Source organism: Tursiops truncatus, chromosome 17, assembly GCF_011762595.2.
Source record: "Tursiops truncatus isolate mTurTru1 chromosome 17, mTurTru1.mat.Y, whole genome shotgun sequence".
Taxonomy (NCBI): Eukaryota; Metazoa; Chordata; class Mammalia; order Artiodactyla; family Delphinidae; genus Tursiops; species Tursiops truncatus.
Genome location: NC_047050.1, coordinates 5,673,902 through 5,691,735, shown reverse-complemented (window position 1 = coordinate 5,691,735; position 17,834 = coordinate 5,673,902). Strand labels below are relative to the sequence as shown.

At 45.0% G+C, this 17,834-nt stretch overlaps 1 protein-coding gene across 11 annotated transcripts in view; it reads right to left on the bottom strand.

Moving 5' to 3' along the window:
• FAM110B (family with sequence similarity 110 member B) overlaps nt 1–17,834 on the bottom strand; it is a 129,907-nt gene that overhangs the window by 72,699 nt on the left and 39,374 nt on the right. For 7 of the 11 annotated variants that reach the window (XR_012327155.1, XR_002174398.3, XR_002174397.3 and 4 more), the window contains exon 3: nt 4,105–4,154. The gene's annotated coding sequence lies outside the window, so the exon portion shown is untranslated. Of the gene's footprint in view, nt 1–4,104; nt 4,155–12,159; nt 12,486–17,834 lie in introns of those variants that run through there. The other 4 variants (XM_033842848.2, XM_019925302.3, XM_073794410.1 and 1 more) reach the window with 2 other exon arrangements.

Below are 17,834 nucleotides of genomic sequence, written 5' to 3'. Positions count from 1 at the left end.
CATGAGGGAAATACAAATTAAACCCACAATAATACACTATTCCATAGCCACTTAAATACACTATTCCATAGTAACTTAAATCACTTAAATCAGCAAACGTTAGCAAGAATATGGAACAAATGGACTCTCACACACTGCTAACAAGGAAGTCTGAGTTAATCAAACATTGACCCCGTTATCTGGCAATTCCACTAAGGAGTATTATCCAAGGTAGAGGAAAACGTATATCCATTAAAAGACTCATTCAACAATGTTCATGGCAACTTTTATTCAAAATGCCCAACTGGAAACGATCCAAATGCCCAATAACAGAAGAATAAACAAATTGCAGTACACGCACATAATGAAATAAATATTACTCAGCTACTGATACGACAACGAGGATGAATCTCAAAGACACGATGAATCTCGAAGACATGGTATGGGAAGAAAGGAGCCAGTACAAAGGGTATTCACTGGATGATTCCATCCATATAAATTTAAAAACACATAAGACTAATTTATGGTGATAGAATAATAATTTTTCCCTGGGTGGAAAAGGGGGATCTGACTAGAAAGTGGCAAGAGAGAATTGGCTGGGGTGATAGAAATGTTCCATATCTTTATTAGGGTGGTTACAGAAGTGCATGTATTCGTTAGAACTTACCAAACTGTACATCTAAGATCTGTAAACTTTACCTCAAAAAAAAAAAAAAAACCCATATTGTATTAAAAAACAGTAATACCAATATAGTCTTGCTACAAAGTTTTGAAGAAGGTTGTATTACTGATTTGACATCCTAATGAAATTATTTATATCTCAAATTCTTCTGAACCTTTCAATCTCTTATTTATATGTAGTATGCTGTGTATACATAGAGAAGAAAAGGATAACTCAATTCTAATTCGACGTGATTTTAAACAACAGTTAAAGTTTACTCATTTGAATGTCATATTGTACCTTATGTTATTGCTTTATCAGAACCTTAGAATATTGTTTTTTGATTCATAGGCCCTCAGTTCATTTTAAACCATGAACCGCTGTTAACATCCACTTAAAACACCTTTCTTTTAAGTTATTTTTACCTCTTCAGCTTTGACCAAGTTTTGGTAAGGGAGGTCGGCTTTGACCAATTTTTCTTTTGTTTGTTTCATGTTTGTCAGAAAGCAGTTTTCCAGAAGATATCAGTATATATTTTATATGAATATAATTATACAGTGGCCTTTCTTTCCCCCAGACTGACTTGTATATCACTCATAAAAGGAACTCACAACTAAGCATCTTCAGGCCAAAGGAGATTTTAATAACAGTCTTGAGTTTGAATATCCTGTTTTTTCACGAGTTACATGAATTTAGGTTAAATTATTTAATTTCCTTAAGACAGTTTCTTCTTAAATAAAAATGGTTGTTCCAATAGCTATTTCATAGCTTCATAAAAAGGGGGGGTGGTGGGAGCTGGGCCCCTGCAGCTGCTGAGGAGGCGCCCTGTCTGCAGAGAATGTAAACAATAATCATGAAGCCCCTTGCAGACAGCTCTAAAGCCCGTGGGGAATAAAATGCCTGTCCCCATGGGGCAAGCCGTCCCTAGAGTCACACAGCCTGGCAGCCCCTCTGAGGACCCAGAACAGCTTACCTTCCTTGAACACTTCCTACGAGCCTGGCCCTGAACTAAAGCCCATTAATCATTTAATCCTTGCGACGGTTCCAGGAAGCAGATACCACTGTCACCACTTTTCAGTGGAGCAAACTGGCTGAGAGGTCGGGAACCTTCTGGAGGCTCCTCGGGTGGGTGGTGGGATGCGGGTGGGGCTGGCGGTCAGTCCAACGCCCGCCTTTGACCAGGAAGCCGCACTCTTATTTCTGAGCTTCCAGGCATTCACCCTTCCGGTGATAGCGAGGGAGCCGGGGTCAGAAGGGGGGGGGATCTCGACTAAAACAGTTTTGAAGAATCTGGACCCTCCAGCGTGATGCGCAGCAGGACAGGAAAGCAGCACAGTGAACAGGGCAGAGCCTCCAGTTCCGCTCCTACACGCTAATCCCCCAGCGTCAGGAAGCAGAGGAGAGCAGCCTTGCCCCAGACGGTGCGCTTAGCTACCTAAATGTGCCTCGTGCGTGTGCGTGTGTATATGTCTGTGTGCACATGTGTACACGTATGCCTGTATATGTGCATGTGTGTATATGCATGTGTGTGTATGTGTATGGATTTATGTGTCTGTGGATATGTGTGCGTACGTATGTGTATGCGTGTATGCGTGTATGTGTGAGTGTATGTTTGTATTGTGTATGTGTATGGATGTATGTATATATGCATGTGTGTATTGTGTATTGTGTATGCGTATATGTATGTGTGTGCGCGCACGTGTGTATATGTATGTAAGTATGGGTGCGTGTATATTGTGTATGTGTGCACGTGTGTAAGCATGCATGCATGTGTATATATGTATATACACGTGCACGTGTGTATATGTGTGTAAGTATGTATGCACATGTGTATGTATATTGTGCATATGTGTCCATATGTATGTGTGTATATGTACATGTGTGTGCGCGGGCACCCCCAGCCCCTCTCAGGTGCTCTACCAGCAGGCCGAGCCTTTCCTCAGCCTCACTGGTGGGCCCATGGCAGGGGACCTGCGAGCTGGCCGGCGCTCTCACTGAGAAGAGCCATGACCAACCGAGGGGCCAACAGAGGAGAGCAGAGCCCTCCTGGCAGCCCACAACCGTCAGAGTGTGTTTTCAAGGTGGTGAACTCGGCCCTCAACCATGGTGTGTACGTGGCTATAAATCAAGAGGTAATTAGATTTTGCAGCATTTAACCCAACCCCTCTGTTGCCCTCACTTAGTGGCCCGGGTGGAAAAGAAAGGCTGACCCTTCCCACTGAAAACACAGGCCTCTTCACTCTGGCTTGTGCTCCGCCTTGGCCCCCAAAGCACTAGACAGCCCTGGAAAGCACATTCTCTCAGGGTCCAGGTTCAGTGACAACACCCTGCAAATGCACCGGGGATGGGGATGAAAAGAGCACTGGGAGAGAGGGGTCTGTCCTCATCGAACTGGAACCCACATTAACAACCACAAGCTGGAAAATGCCACGGCAGTTCAAATAAACTACGCATCAGTGTGAAAATTTAATTAACCCATCAGAAAAGCACCGAAACCTTCACAGACATGCATACACACAGGAATCTATGCAAAAGAAGCTCTCATTTGATTTTAGTCAAAGCAAACTCAGCCTTCAGTGTAAGCTATAAACATATCGTCTTGGGCAGTTTATAAGGGAGCCCTCGGGAGACGTGTGAATTTTGCCTTCCCGAAGATTTTAGTTTTAAATGTGATCAAGCCCAGTGAAAATGTAATCTGATACTTAGGTTCACACAGAAATGTCAGTGTTCTCTTTTAGTGTGACCTGATGTTTTTATTTTACATTTCCACACATTATGCTTCTTATGTTAAATAAGTTTTGGTAACCTGTAGAAACTGAAATGGTACTAAAAAACATGACAAATTAAATTTCATTTATTTTAAACCACTGGCTATTTTTCAGACAGCCTTGTCTTGAGAACTTTAAAAAGCTAGAGACATCCATTATTCCAAAATTATTTTATGACTGAAAATTTTCAGTTTAAAAAAAAGTTATATATTTTAGACCAGAGCTTGGCAATTTTTTTTGTAAGGGCCGGAGTGTGAATATTTGAGGCTCTGCAGGCCACACAGTCCTCACCTCACCCACTACAGCTTGAAACCAGCCGCAGTCAACACTTCAATGCAGGAGCATGACTGTGTCCCAATAAAACTTTATTTACAAAACACCAACAGCTGGACGGATTTGGCCCATGGGCCATCTTTGCCAGCCTCTGATCAAGGCTAGACTAAAATAGTGTGGAATCTGGTCTCTAATGTGTACTGGAAACTGATACTTCAGAGCAAAAAAGAACTATAGAAAGCAACCCCTTGTATCCAGCTGTATAATGTTAGATGCGGCAAATGCTTCTTGAGTCTCTGGATGTCACTAATTTACAAGATTTGAAAGTCCACACAGCACATTAATGGGTGTTATTGCTGATCACAGCTGGAAACAGCGTGTCCTGGGTATGATTCGAGATGGCAAACAAAGGGTTCTACTCACAAGGGAAGGCTTCATCTGACTCAGGCTGGATCTCAATAGGCCCAAGGCACCTGAAAAAGAAAAAGCCACTGCTGTCACTTAAGAGCACAACTGAATCCCTCAGCTCCCAAAGGGCACTGGAAATGCCAGGCTTTGAGAGACACACAAAACACGGAGGAGTAGGGAAGAGCATGACGTGTCCTCAGATGACACAAAAGAATTTGTGTCCACGGGTCTAAGGACAATTAACTACAATGTAATCTTTAGATCAGGAATGGTGACTATTTAAATGCCAAAAAGGAACATAACCCCCAGTGGGAAAAAAGAGACAAAAAAGCTGAAGTAGAGAACTGGGAGAAGAATGAGCCTATTCAAATGACGTGGGCTAACGCAAGACCCTCGGCAGTGCACCTGCCACCAGGGGTCAGCAAAGGCTCCCGGCAGGTAGAGGCGCGGCCCTGCTGGACTCCTAACATGGTAGACCGCGGGGCACGTGCTAAAATGCTCACTCCCCCGGGTGACAGGGGCTTCCCTGGGCTGGCACCCTCACTATGGAAGGCAAACTACTCAAAACCCAAACTCTCAAAGTTTGCCGTCTGAGTCCCTTCTGGAACAAGAGAGGGTATGAATAATGATCTCAGATTGTATATCACCATCCGTGGGAGTCGTTTTTAAAAAGTACTACTTTGAGAAGGTAGCAATTCAGTCCAAGATTCAATGGCCCATCTGATAATATGGTGTAGAAAATAGAGGAAAAACAAACAAAAAAAACAAAGGACTGAGAAGGTGCTGTGAAATAATTGTTAATTTTTCAGATATATGAATAAACATGTAACCAGTCTGAAAAAGAAAACTACCAACTAAAGCTATTGTTTATATACAAACAGATGCATCCACGGGTAGAGGTCTTTCGCTTTTGAGGGACACTCCCACCGTCAAGTCCGACAGGCCTCCAGCTACAAATATCTCGGTAGATGCAGGTTACAAAATGGTCCACAGACTCCTCTCAACTGCTCTGATCTTCACAGTCTCCATCTTTTCCTATTTACTAAATCCCCAGGGTATACCCTCCTCTTCTTTATTTATTTGTTCCGTTGTGTCTAAAGAAATACAGCAACTAAACCCAGCTAGCAATGGGTCTTCTGCAAATCCCGTTTTGGGAAACCACAGCGATCGCTACTGATTCTTCAGTCATGCAGTTGAGGACCAGGGCAAGTTACAGAAACGATCTGCTTGCTCTCGTCAGCTGGGGTTGAAGGAGACTTGAGATGTACGCATCCCTTTGCCTTCAGGAGGAAGGGATCTGGGTGTACACTGCTCCTGGCTGAAGCTAGAATTTTCCTATCAGGACATGGCAGGAGGACTTTCACACCCAGCCTCACTGCCCCACCTGCCAGGGTCTCGTATCTAATACTGTACATTGAAACCAAACAGAAAAAACTTTAAACTGAGCTGAAGTTCCAGAGAGGGAGAGAAAAATATTGTAAGTCAGGCCAAATATCGAACAAAAGCTTAGAATAAGGCATAAGTCACTGAGACACAATAACTGAAAACATCTTCCTGGAGCACCAAGGCCCAGGTCTGAGCCCCTTTTCCTGCCTCTCTGCAATCACTGTTCTCGGGACCACGTGGCTCTACATCCCACATATGTGTTCCCGGCTCCCACACGTCCATCTCCAGCCCATCTTCTCTCCCAACCTCCAGACTGGTATGTCCAACAGCACCTTAAGGTCTCCATGTGTCTCTCTGCTCCTAGTGAGGCCCTCCCCGGCCCCCCATCTGCATTAGTTTCTGTTGCCGTGTAACAAGCACCCCACTCGCTTACTATCGCAGTCTCTGTCAAGGCCCGGGCATGGCTTGGCTGGCTCCAACCTAGGCTCAGGTCTCACAAGGCTGCCATCACGGTGTGGTCTGGACGGCCTTCCTCTAAGAAGCTCAGGGGCCTCCTTCAAGTTCCCATGCTGGTTAGCAGAATTCAGCCCCTTAAGGCTGGAGCACTGAGGCCCCAGTTTTCCTGCTGGCTGTGAGTGAGGGTGCCACCCTCCTCTTCTAGGGGCAGCTCACAGCTCCCTTCTCCAAGGCCAGCAGGAGAATCTCCACTCCAGTCTGCTGAGACGGAGTCTTACGCGAGGTAACCTGGTAATCACAGCAGTGCTATCCATCACCCTCACCAGACGCTATTAGCCCTACCCACCCAACACAGGGGGCACCTCAGAACTCTGCCAGCCACGCCTCTAAAATGCTGCCCCTCACTCCCACAACACGCATATATACCCCCCCGCTTTATTTTCCCCTATAGTGCTTTTTACCATTTGAAATAACAAATACCTTATACACGTCCACATTTCTGCTTCATCTCACTGAAATATAAGCCCCACCAGAACAGAACGTTTTGCCTGTTCTTGTTTACTGCTATAACCCCAGCCTGTAAAAGAATCCTGCCTGGCTCAGAGCACTTATCCACAAATATTTATTGAATGAATGAATGATTCACTACCTAGGTTTGCCTAAAAACCATCAGCATCTCAACATGTCCGATTCCGCTGCTAAGCACAGGTTTCTGCGGCCTCTTTCCACTGTAGTGAGGTGCCTTACATCAGAACTTTGTTTGGTCACAAAAGATCAAGCTAAATGTTATCCTTCCCATGGTCGCAAAGCTATATAGTTTTAGTTTATTTATAGTTTTATCAGCCAACTATGTAGTGGGAATGCCACACTGAGTATTTGCAAAACCACCATTTTTAAGCACACGCGAAAACAGATACGTTTAATGTCCGGTTCCCAGGCTCTGAGATGACTTCTGTTTGTTTTTTAATCTTAAAAATAATCTTCAGTCAAACAGTGGAGAAAGTAGGAAGTAAAAGCCAAGCTCCCTTTGAACAATGACTCCAAGAAAACCACGAGTATGTGACTAAGTCGGTGACTGAAACAAGAGAGAAGTATGGTTTTCAGAGGCAGCGAGCATAACTGTGAAACATACGCACTGGGTATCTGTTTTACCCCATGCGCTTGTGGTTAGCAACGTTCTTTTAGGCGATCAAAAAATGTACGCACATAAAACAATACTCATAAACCCAACTGCAAGTTCTATAACAAATTGATGATTACCTGACGTCCAGACTAAAAACCACGCACACGCGGCCTCCACTAAAAGTAACCGAATGCCACTCAGGTGATCACAGGTTGTAAAAGGCAGGCTGATTGTCTCTTGCATCTTGTTTAACTTTCCCCACTCTTGTTTATTTTACTAGCGCTACGACTACTAATGCAATTCAAGGAACACAATAGATTTCTAACTCTCCCTCACCAAAGATAAATGAGCACTCATTTCTGCCTTCCTGGCTGGTTTCTGCTTCTGGCTTTCCTCCTCTAACCGTATGTACAGTGTCCAGGTTAATCTGCCAAAAACAGTGATTCTGGGAAGTCCCTCCTCTGGTTATGAACTCAGGGTGGCTCCCTATGGCCTCGCTCCTCAAGTTCACAGCCCTCTCTGGGGTCTCACTTGTCAAGTTCCTAACCTGGGTTAGGCCTGTAGCCTGGGTCAGTCTGGTTTCTATGTTAACAGCAAGACTCTGACCACTTGACTCCATCCTCATCTGGCCACCACTGGCCTTGGAGTGACTGGCTAAAAGAACACAGATCAATGAATGAAAATCACAAACATCAAACCCTAAGCCCCACTGACGGCAGAGACATTCTTTACGTGGAGGACAGACTGCTTCTCTTTCCCTTAGAAACACAGCAAGGTTAAGAAGGAAGAAAGTCCATAAAACATGGTCTTCAGCATCTCAAAGTGAAGCACGATAAGGGTAAATTGAAAGTATTACGGAGGTAAATTTGGCATTTCCCAAGCATCTTTTTTTTTTAATGTAGTTTCATTTTTTAGAAATAAATTTATTTATTTTTGGCTGTGTTGGGTCTTCACTGCTGCACACGGGCCTTCTCTAGTAGCAGCGAGCGGGCTCTTGGTTGCAGTGCGCGGGCTTCTCATTGCGGTGGCTTCTCTTGTTGCGGAGCACGGGCTCCAGGTGTGCAGGCTCAGTAGTTGTGGCGCACGGGCTTAGTTGCTCCACAGCATGTGGGATCTTCCCAGACCAGGGCTCGAACCCACGTCCCCTGCATTGGCAGGCGGATTCTTAACCACTGTGCCACCAGGGCAGTCCTCCCAAGCATCTTAACTGAGCTTTCTGAGGAGGCAGTGTTCCAACAGGGGCCCCAGGAATTCCCAACCCCTCGGAGCACAGGCCTGCACAGTCCCAGGACGGTAAACACAGTGGATCTCACTCCTGTGATCAGGAATGTTACATGTCACATTAATCTCAGCTAGGGGGTCTGTCCGGATGGATCCTGCACTCTCACGCATCCTTTAAAAGCAGAGTTTTCTCTGGCAGGTCACAGAAGAGAAAACGAAGCGACTGAAAGCTGAGGGGTCCAAGGCGATGCTGCTGTGATGTTATGACAGGGTCCGGGGCAAGGAACGGTGAGTGGTTTCTAGAAACTTCTAGGAACTGATAGCAGCCTTGGCCTCAGTCTTGCCTACAACCTGAATGAGCTTAGTAACTGATTCCTCCCCAGGGCCTCGATCTAGACCACGGCCTGGCCAACATCTTGACTGTGAGGCCCTGAGCAGATCCAAGTCCAACCAGGAAGCACTTGTGACCACAGGACTCATAGGCGCTGAGAAACAGCTGGTGTTTGTGGAAATGTCATGCAGAAAACCAACATGCTTTCCTCTAAGCGCAGCGTCTGCTCACATGAAACGGTATCCTAAAGCACCTCCAAGACTGTCAACTGTTCTCATGGGTAGGAATGTATAAAAAGGACAAAGAGAAAGAAAAGCATAAGAGACCTCCAAGGAAATCTCTATCCTTCTTACAAAACCATGAGATCTGGGAACAAGTAGAGTATACAAATCTGTAACGACAGACAGTGCCTGCTCTAAAGATCACCATGTATAAGCAATACTTCTCAGAAGTGTTAAAATAGGAATCGTCCCTTCCACGATATTTTACTAACGTTAACATCAATAATGGCCGCATGAACATTATAATTTATTCAGGTTCCTATGACGTATATTAGGAAAGGTGTTCATCTTTTATTCATCAAAAGAATAACTGATTACCTGCTATACACAGTATCCTTTGTAAGTGCTTATTGACTAATTCCAGGGAAGGCTAAGAAAAACATGCCATCTACATATTATTACAAGAAAAAGTAAATATTAGAGGATGCTTGCCCACTGTTTTTCTTAACAGTAACCATTAATCACTAAAATACAAATGTTCTGTGTTTCGTTTTGCTTTTATAAGCAATCTTAATTATTTTAATTTATAGATATTTGTTTCATTTCTACTCCATGCTAGGCTCTCTGCTAGGCACTAAGAAACATAGATAGTAAGTCAGCCCCTGATTTCCAGTTACCCAGAGTCTATTAAGAGAGAGAAACAAGGCTATTAAGAATTGAAACGAGCAGTTTCAATCAGTACAATATTAGTGGTGTGGGGATTATGTAAGACGCAGTGTAGCCTGGGAATTATATAATGTTCAGTGCAATGGTGCTGAGTAGTCAATTAAGAAAGTGTATCTCCACCCATCCATCCATCCGTCTGTCGGTCCGTCCACCCATCCATCCACCCATCCATCCAAGACGCTTACAAGTTAAACGGAAACATCTGCCCGAACTAAGGGCCGTTCTGACATTTGCTGTGCGCCTAAGGACTGTGATCAAGTACATTTTTTTAACGAGGGAAAACTAGCTTTTCATGAAACACGTCTATGCACTGTCGTCTACTCAAATATGAAAGGCAGCTGCCAGTTCTTAATCTGTCACAATTGAGTTTACACATTTCTAACACAACAGTCTTAGTACAACAAAACTTTACCCACCCCTGGAAAGGGAACACCATTTTATTCGCTAACCTCTAAAGTTCTGATAGAAAGTGGCATTAAAATCAACTGACTCCCCAGAAAAAGAGGATATGAGAGTTTGGGACCTAAATCAAACCAAACATTTCACCCCTGACCCAGCAATGTAAAGTGACAATAATTGTATTCTTGGAGGGGTAGAGTCATTAAAGTAGAAACTACTGAGTGTTATAGTTTATGAACACATACACACACACAGACACACACACATGTGCATGCCTGCACACACACGCACGCACACACAGTATCTATCATACCAGTCCTGCTGGGAGGAAATGAAAATCTTAATCCCCATCACTGTACCAAGGTTTTTCTCAAGTGAGAAATTTCCCCGTGATAATGCTTGTCTTACTTGGCGTTTATTTTTAAAAGGATGAGCCGTGACTTTTCACACAAGCTGTTTTCAAATTCCACCCCTTAAAATTATTCCTGAAAGAACTTTCTTAGACTCAGTTGTCAGATGTTTAACATCTGCTGTGCGCTTGACAAAGTCAAGGATGCAACACACAGTGCTTAGAAATCACAGGCATGGAAGAACACGCTGACGGGATACAGTGCAATGGACAGTACGTGACCCCAAGCCGTCACGGAGTTTATGCGTCGGCTGTAGAGATTTGGTTAATAAACACGCAAGACATTAGAAAGCAATAATACATGAAGCAACAAGAGAAGCAGAAGGGGGATACTTCCAACAGATGATCCCTGCTCTGTCCCGAAAGGCAGGGAACCCACCTGCCACGAGGTCCCGCAGCTGCTCTGTTGTGCGACATCCCACAGGGAGTGAGATGGGGCCTCTTCAGTTTACGAATACCAAAGTTTTGTTATTTTAACTTAGCGACTAAGGAGTAACCATTTATTCCCAACTGAAAACAAAAGTCTAAAGGCTGCTCAAAGAAGGCGCTCAGAGCCAGGCTTGGGGAGATGCCGGCACAGCACGGGGGAGCCTGGAACCATGGTCACACATGACGCGCCCCCAGCCCCGCCACAGACATTGCATCTTGGTGTCCTGTCTGCCCGACGCGGATAATGAAAGGGACGGTGACCGTCTGTGTGAAGGGCACCTCGGGCCCAGCACTGCACCAGCGCTTGTGCGGAGTGTCGCGTGTAATTCTCACCAGAACCTTTCGAAGCAGGTGCTGGGAGAACAATCTAGAAATAATAACAGAATGGGGCCAGCAGGATAGGGTCGTTGTGAGGGTTAGGTGACAACAATATTTTACGATCATGAGCGTTTTGCCAGGCACGCAGTCCCTCAAAAATGACACGTATCACCATTACTTGGCCGAGTGAAGAAATGGGGCAGGGATTTCAAGCAAAGGAAAGAGCAGGTTTTGCAGAAAGTCTTCGAGAAAAGAGCCTCCGAGATGGCAAGTAGATCAGTACAGCTGAGAAGAGTTCCAAGGACGAGAGCGGGAATGGCTGGGGAGGTAAATCTGAACTCGACTACGGCGGCAGCTGAGCGCCCAGGGTCCACATGCGTACCTTTTACCCCCATGGTCCAGGGCAGTTGGCACAAGGCTTCTAAAAATGAAGATACTATTTCACTGAGATCCACCTACAGGCAACATGCAGGGAAGACTGAAAAGGGAACAGCTAAGGGACAGAGGGACTGATCGGAGGCAAAACTACGTGGTAAGAGAAGATGGGGGTTACCTCGGAACACGAAAGGTAGAAAGAAAAGGGCAAACATGAAAGAACAAAAATACTTAATGAGCGGACGCTCCAAGGTTTTCCGAAGATGGTTTCTTGGTAAGGGAAGCTCAGTGGTACTAGAATAACAGTCAGGAGAGGATGCTGGCTTCACAGGAAGATCAGGGAGCCTTCGTGACGTCGCGCATTTGAGTCCGGACTGGAATATTGATGACGTGGGTCTAGCAAGCGGCATAAAGCTTGGGATAATCAATGGGGAAGCACAGGTGTGGTGTGATGTTCCTGGGCGTAGGGCGAACCACTGGGCCGCAGTGCCTGGAACCACATCCCAGGCCCCGCAGCCTCCAGGCATAACGCGAGGCGATGAGAGAAAAAAGTGCGGCCTCCAGGTCCACCCACATGAGGCTCCAGCCCATGAGACTCCCTCGTCCTCAAACCTCATTACGAGCATCGTATCCAAACACAGACCATGACGCCAAAGCTCAGGTCATTCATATTCACCTCTTCCCTGCAGATCGGCCGGGACGCCTGGGCTAAGGCATAAGAGTGATGTCACCACTCGGAGTCCTGCAGAAGGTTCAGGTCGCTGCTTCCCCGAAACGTAAAGCAGCTCACTCTTCTTGTATCGTCTTCAGTTCTCATAGCAGGGAAGTCGACTGAGTTCCCACTTTCCACCTAATTAGGTTCACACGGGGAACACTATTTCAGTACATTGTCTGAAAACACTCCCTGCCATCACCAATATTTTCTCTTCGTGATGTCCATCCAACTTTCTTGTGCTTTGAAAGTGCATTAACGTGATGGTCGTCACCAGCGTCAGCTCTAGAAATCTGAACAGGCTCCTTGGTTCAAGCCGTAAGACCTAAGACCCTACGTCCTATTCTCTCCGGCACGTGTAAGGCCACTTGGCGTTGTATATTCAATTGGACCATGATCAATCCGGGGAATGTGACCCACAGCCGTCCTCGGGCACACAGCACACACCCAGCGCGGTCTAGCGTAAGCAAGGAGATGGAGAGTTTAAAACTTACAACTAGTGCCTGCCTGACTTGGCATCAATCACTCTTTTACAAAAGTGAATGTGAGCAGGTGGTACAAGTTGAAGACTAAGAAACGGGGAGATGTGCTCGCACATCTCCTTCAAATCCCTGACCTGAGGGGTTCCCAGACAGGAAGAAGTTATACATGGAGAAGTGGTACTGAGACATTCTGTTTATCTCGGGCTCCTTAAAGAAAGGGTAACTTGCACTTAGTGAGGCTTCTTGGTATATACAGTAGAACAGGAAGAACACAATGCATGGAATGACAAGGCTTCCGGTCACACCTGACAGTTAATGTCTGGGCTCCTACAACCTCTCCGTGCCTCAGTTTCCTCATCTACGAAATGGGCACTCCAGAATTGCCACAAAACAACAAATGGCTTCTGATAATCTTGAAGACTGAATTACTAATATTTTATTTTAAAGTCTACATTGTGTATTAATATATAGTAGAGACTAGTTCTGATAACTTAATTGCATAAAATATAAAAATTCCACATAGTTAATGTGGCCATGCTAATTTGGTCATCGTGCCCAGGGGGTGTCACATTTTACTTTTCTGATGTGAATAAGTGCTCTTAGCTGAAAGAAAAATTCTCCTTAAAGAAACGCCTGCCTTTTGGTATGACAATCTTAATACAATTTCTTTCTTTTTTCAAAAATTTTATTTATTTTTGGCTGTGTTGGGTCTTTGTTGCTGTGCGTGGGCTTTCTCTAGTTGCGGTGAGCGGGGGCTACTCTTCGTTGCGGTGCGCGGGCTTCTCACTGCGGTGGCTTCTCTTGTTGCGGAGCACGGGCTCTAGGTGCACGGGCTTCAGTAGTTGTGGCACGTGGGCTCAGTAGTTGTGGCTCACGGGCTCTAGAGCACAGGCTCAGTAGTTGTGGCGCACGGGCTTAGTTGCTCCGCGGCATGTGGGATCTTCCCGGACCAGGGCCCGAACCCGTGTCCCCCCTGCATTGGCAGGCGGATTCTTAACCACTGTGCCACTAGGGAAGTCCCTCTTTTTGTTTTATAAGATGAAAATACTCCTTGGTTTGTGTGCTCCACCACTGCAATGGTTTGCACAGGTGGTCACTGAATAGATGAATAAATGAAGAGATGAAACTGGAATTGCATTAAAAGGCAGCACATGAAGTACAGCTGGTCATGGAAACATGCAAGACCCAGGTCTCCTGAGCACAGAGGGTACCCGGGCAAGGCAGCAAGCGGGTCAGTTCATACACTGGAGCATCCACTGGGGTCAGGCACTGCTCCAGACCCTGGGGACAGAGCTGTCAACAAACATACAAAATGCTCTCACGGCACTTATTACCTCCTAGCTCTACCTGTCAACTTCCTGACTGAACAGCAACACAGCAGCCAGGGAGAGTGTGATCACAGTGTCAGAGACGTGACACACCCAGTGCCGCTCTGAGGGGCTAAGAGAGCACAGTTCCATGCATTAACAACAAGGTCCTACTGTAGAGCACAGGGAACTATATTCAGTATCCTGGGATAAACCATAATGGAAAAGAATATAAAAAATAATGTATATATATGTATAACTGAATCACTTTGTATACAGCAGAAACTAACACAAACATTGTAAATCAACTATACTTCAAGAAAAAAAAAATTACCACCAACATATGGAAAAAGAACACATTAAAAAAAAGAGAGAGAGAGAACGCAGTTCTAGCGCCCTGAACCACACATGTGGGAGACCCAGTGCTGGGTCTCCTCCTGCAATAAACATGGCAACAGACGGCCCACTGCACAGACCTGCACTCACCCACTTACTGTCAGATGACGATTCATGTCACTTCACTAATTTTTAAAACAACTCTTTAACAGACTATTACACTTTGACTTTTAATGAATTAAAGCTGCTTTTTTTTAAAAAAAAAGAGCTTTTTATTTTCGCCAGTTAACTCATTACTTCCTAGAACTAAGGAGTACACAAGCTCTACGTCCTATTTAATGCTGAACATATTTAATTCACAAAGCAGCTTGCAGGCTTCATTTCAATTCATCCACACAGTCTTTTGTCCTTGTTTTATGAGAATTTCCAAGTGCCGCCAGATTTTAACCACAGCTAGCACTTTCCTAGAGCGCCCGCGAATCCCTGAATTCCAACGCTCAGTGAGTTCTGTTGGCCCGCAGCTGAAGACGGCCAGATGATTTCACACTGGCTTTTATTTTGCGATTCTATTGCGTGAGGTCTATAACTTGCAAAATGACTAAGCTGATTATTTTGTAAGTGTAACATCCACAGCCTGGCCAACTCCATCTACTTTAGAAATTAGCACAGGGGTTTATTGTGATTCTTCTGTTGCAGTCCTAGCAGTTTTACTTTCCTAGTAGCTGCTGCTTCCATACAGGAGTTTTAGCGTATGGAAGTTTGCTACATAAAACATTTATTTTTTTCATTCACACATTTTTAACTGAAAGGGAACTTTGATGCACTAAGGTGAGTTTATAAAGCATGAACTCTTTTCGTAGGTACAGTATATTCATTTTCTATATGTTCATGAGAGTTTTCTAAACAAAGCAGACAGTGGTAGAAGCTGTGTTATACTACTCATCCTTGGAGATGTCACGACCACTGTGGTCCATGTGAGTGGCGCCCTAGGACCGCACACCATTCACTTGGTAAGTGCACATGGTGCCTCTGACCACCCAAATGTCTCCACGTGTACCTGTGCTGCTACAGAAAGCAATTCTCAAGTAGCACAGACAGGGCTTTATGCAAGCCCCCCAAAGGTATGTCAGAACGGGACGAAGAGTAGGCATATTCATTGGTTCAAATACCTCCGATGAACGGGTTCATGTATATTCACACAATCAAACCAAACACAAAGGAATCAGGTAGCAGTATATTAATTTTTTTTGGAAAGACAGAGAGGCAGGTCATTTGAGAACGGAATTCTAGAGCCAGTCTGATTGGGTTCAAATCCTATTTCACTATTTATTAGCTGTGTAACCTGGACAAACTATTTCACCTCTCTATGCCTCAGTTTCTTCATCTATAAAATGGGGATAAAGCAGAACTGAGCCCAGAGCTGGGATGAGGATTGAATGAGGCAAAACATGTAAAGTAGCTAGAACAGGGCCTGGCAATAGTAACCACTATTCAACTATTCAGATTTGGTGTTAGTATTATTGGGTAAGAAAATCAAAGCAGAAAGAGATTAAATAACTTGTCATGGGTGTGAGAATTAGTCAGTGATTTATTCCAGAATGAAAATGAAAGCTCTTGGTTTACAAGAAAGAGTTTCCCTGAGACCACGTTTTACATTCCAACTTTTTGAAAAGGTAAAACCTACGACTTGAAGTAATACTTAGGTCTGAAAAGCAAACTCCCATGCACTTCATGGCTTTGACGATGACACAGGTCATCCCTAACGGGCCACCGGGGCTGACATTTACTGGCTGCCTCTCCTCGTGGGGAGGGGCACACCCAGTGGACAAACAAGTCCAGTGTACATTATCAGCCGTCGACGAGACTTTAAATCCTAGAAGAGAATCATTCTCAGAGAGCTCTTGCGTCTTGGCCGGGTGAGGTGCCTACTGTTTTCATTCATGTTTTTTAAATAGCAGCCAATCCCCGGTGCGTTCCACTCGCACCTTGGAAAATCATCTCATTCATTTCAGTGCAAACAGTGTCCCTTCCTGGCGCCCCGAGGGAGCCAGGTTTATTTCCACAATGTGAAGTGGGACAGCTAGAAACCAGAAAAGGTCTGGGTGCGTTAAAGAGCGGATGCTTTTTATCTATTTCAAATTTGAAACGAAACGAGGGTCCAGGGAGATTTGATCACTGATTCTGATGATGCAGATTACAGCTCTTAGATAATGGAGAACAACATGCACAGGAAAGCGGCTCTTCCCTGGCACCTCCGTCGAGTGCACGAGAAAAGTGCAGTCTTGCCTAGAGCACTGTACACGGGCCATGCACACACTGTCCAGCTGTTCCAAAATCGTCCAGAACACCCACCTCTTAGACTGCTCTCCAGGGGCTGCGTTAACATCAACTAACTAGCTCCCCTCTCTTAAGAAATGAGATCGGGAGATTGCACTGGGCAAAATTTAAATTTGTATAGTAAAAAATACAGATAAACCAGAAGTCTGAACAAGCCAGGAACAGGTATGCTGTGTAAGACAATCTGGGTAAAAGGGCCAAAACCCAAATGGGTCACATGGCATCATCTCTGAGTGACATTAGCATTTCACCCACAGTTCTCATCACTGTTGCATTGAGCTAGAAAATGAGGAGAAAGCACCCAAAACCTGTTTCTCAACAGCTTAATCAAAATGCATATATATATATATATATATTTTTTTTTTTTTTTTTTTTTTTTTTTTTGCGGTACGCGGGCCTCTCACTGTTGTGGCCTCTCCCGTTGCAGAGCACAGGCTCCATGCGCGCAGGCTCAGCGGCCATGGCTCACGGGCCCAGCCGCTCCGCGGCATGTGGGATCTTCCCGGACCGGGGCACGAACCCGGGTCCCCTGCATCGGCAGGCGGACTCTCAACCACTGCGCCACCAGGGAAGCCCCATATGTTCTATTTTTAAATCAACGAACATCTGTGATTTTCAAATGTCTTCATCATAAATGTAATTAGTGTAATATCCTGGATCAAACATAGCATATGGTATCTAAAAAGAAGGAATAACATTATTTTCAGTCTAATAGCATTACCTGTTCTAACTTACTGCTTTATTATAACAGTCAAATAAAAAATGATGTCTTATGGAAGCAGAGAAATCCGAATCAATCTCTCTTCAAGATAAATATGAGGAAACTAAGGCTTGGAGAGTTTATACTGCTTATCTGAGGCCAAATCCTGCCAAGGGCTGAAGCCAGACCCCTGCTTATTCTATACAAGAAAGACCTGGGTACCAGGAAATAAGTGCAATGCTTAGTGCTGCTTCCTGACTTACAGCAGCACTGTTTAAGTGCTGGTGGTCAGGTCCCTACAGGTTCGTCGAGTCCTGTAGCTGAAAGTGAGAGAGGGGTGACGTGTGCACACTTACCGGTCGGGTCACACCAGGAAGTGTTGTCGACCTGAAGTCCTTCCTCTATCAAAACCCCAATGCCACATGTTTGTGACATTCGGTGACCACTCTGATGAGTGAATTTCCCTACTTGGCAGCA